The 2,500-nt window shown below is 48.9% G+C and overlaps 3 pseudogenes; all 3 read left to right on the top strand.

Annotated features, from left to right (window-relative positions):
- The first annotated feature begins 86 nt into the window (after positions 1 to 86).
- Positions 87 to 205, top strand: LOC139269779 (5S ribosomal RNA; annotated as a pseudogene).
- Positions 206 to 1,074: 869 nt separating this feature from the next.
- On the top strand, positions 1,075 to 1,193 carry LOC139269671 (5S ribosomal RNA; annotated as a pseudogene).
- Positions 1,194 to 2,062: 869 nt separating this feature from the next.
- Positions 2,063 to 2,181, top strand: LOC139269729 (5S ribosomal RNA; annotated as a pseudogene).
- Positions 2,182 to 2,500: the final 319 nt, after the last annotated feature.

Raw genomic sequence — 2,500 nt, 5'->3', positions numbered from 1 at the left:
ATTCCTTGGATGAATGCATGGAAGGAAAAAAAGAAGTGAAGAACAGCCTATGTCCGGTTAAGTAAAGAGAAAGCCATGTCATCAATGCCTGAGGCCACACTAGTCTGAAAACGCCTGATCTCGTCTGATCTCGGAAACTAAGCAGAGTCAGGCCTGGTTAGTACTTGGATGGGAGACTGCCTGGAAATACCAGGTGCAGTAGGCTTTTGCTGCCATCCACAGGCTGCTCGTGCTTCTGCACACACAGTGCCGTTGATCCATCAACAACCTTTTTGCTGCTCTCTCTCTCACTTTGCTTTCACCATTTCTTTCCTGCACATTCTCCTGCTGCAACACAAATGCAAGGGGGTCGACGCAAGGGACGAAAGAACGCAGAAAAACAAAATAAGTTGGCAAAAATATACACGCTGGCGCAGGCACACCAGGACGCAGCAACAGAGAGGAGAGACAAGGTGCATAGAAACCTGAGAGGGACAAACAGCAAGAGAACAAAGAATCGTGCAGGAAGAGCTGCAATTCAATGCAGGAAAAATGTAAAGCCAACTAGCATGCTGCTGGAATGCATGTGTGTTCATGTGAGGAGTGTTGCAAATCAGAATGCCGAGTAGCAGGTGCCACTTGCCACATGGGGTTCCGAAATGTGGCTACAACAGCGATCTGGCTTAATAATTGGTGGGATTGGAAATGAAACAATCCTGGTGTTTTGGGGGCGGTGGAAGCTTTTTTGGGGGAGGAGAGATTTGGGGATGGGGAGATTTGGGGGAGAGCGATTTGAGGGGATGAGAGATTTCGAGATTGGCGAGCGTGAGATTGGGGGGTGAATGAGTGAGTGATTTGTGGGTGAGTGAGGGAATGGTGAAAGTCAGGCAGTTTTGAAGCTTGAGGCAAGGCAATGAAGGGTAGGGCTTGTCGTTTGCTTGTGTGGGAGTCAGAGCAGCAAGAGGTGGGTGTGGCGGAAGGAAAATGTTGAAATGAATCTTGAGTGCTGATTCCTTGGATGAATGCATGGAAGGAAAAAAAGAAGTGAAGAACAGCCTATGTCCGGTTAAGTAAAGAGAAAGCCATGACATCGATGCCTACGGCCACACTAGTCTGAAAACGCCCGATCTCGTCTGATCTCGGAAGCAAAGCAGAGTCAAGCCTGGTTAGTACTTGGATGGGAGACTGCCTGGGAATACCAGGTGCAGTACGCTTTTGCTGCCATCCACAGGCTGCTCATGCTTCTGCACACACAGTGCCGTTGATCCATCAACAACCTTTTTGCTGCTCTCTCTCTCACTTTGCTTTCACCATTTCTTTCCTGCACATTTTCCTGCTGCTACACAAATGCAAGGGGGTCGACGCAAGGGACGAAAGAACGCAGAACAACAAAATAAGTTGGCAAAAAAATACACGCTGGCGCAGGCACACCAGGACGCAGCAACAGAGTGGAGAGACAAGGTGCATAGAAACCTGAGAGGGACAAACAGCAAGAGAACAAAGAATCGTGCAGGAAGAGCTGCAATTCAATGCAGGAAAAATGTAAAGCCAACTAGCATGCTGCTGGAATGCATGTGTGTTCATGTGAGGAGTGTTGCAAATCAGAATGCCGAGTAGCAGGCGCCACTTGCCACATGGGGTTCCGAAATGTGGCTACAACAGCGATCTGGCTTAATAATTGGTCGGATTGGAAATGAAACAATCCTGGTGTTTTGGGGGCGGTGGAAGCTTTTTTGGGGGAGGAGAGATTTGGGGATGGGGAGATTTGGGGGAGAGCGATTTGAGGGGATGAGAGATTTCGAGGTTGGCGAGCGTGAGATTGGGGGGTGAGTGAGTGAGTGATTTGTGGGTGAGTGAGGGAATGGTGAAAGTCAGGCAGTTTTGAAGCTTGAGGCAAGGCAATGAAGGGTAGGGCTTGTCGTTTGCTTGTGTGGGAGTCAGAGCAGCAAGAGGTGGGTGTGGCGGAAGGAAAATGGTGAAATGAATCTTGAGTGCTGATTCCTTGGATGAATGCATGGAAGGAAAAAAAGAAGTGAAGAACAGCCTATGTCCGGTTAAGTAAAGAGAAAGCCATGTCATCAATGCCTGAGGCCACACTAGTCTGAAAACGCCTGATCTCGTCTGATCTCGGAAGCTAAGCAGAGTCAGGCCTGGTTAGTACTTGGATGGGAGACTGCCTGGAAATACCAGGTGCAGTAGGCTTTTGCTGCCATCCACAGGCTGCTCGTGCTTCTGCACACACAGTGCCGTTGATCCATCAACAACCTTTTTGCTGCTCTCTCTCTCACTTTGCTTTCACCATTTCTTTCCTGCACATTCTCCTGCTGCTACACAAATGCAAGGGGGTCGACGCAAGGGACGAAAGAACGCAGAAAAACAAAATAAGTTGGCAAAAATATACACGCTGGCGCAGGCACACCAGGACGCAGCAACAGAGAGGAGAGACAAGGTGCATAGAAACCTGAGAGGGACAAACAGCAAGAGAACAAAGAATCGTGCAGGAAGAGCTGCAATTCAATGC

Source organism: Pristiophorus japonicus, chromosome 8, assembly GCF_044704955.1.
Source record: "Pristiophorus japonicus isolate sPriJap1 chromosome 8, sPriJap1.hap1, whole genome shotgun sequence".
In the NCBI taxonomy this organism is placed as follows: Eukaryota; Metazoa; Chordata; class Chondrichthyes; family Pristiophoridae; genus Pristiophorus; species Pristiophorus japonicus.
This window is presented reverse-complemented; position numbering and strand designations above follow the sequence as displayed.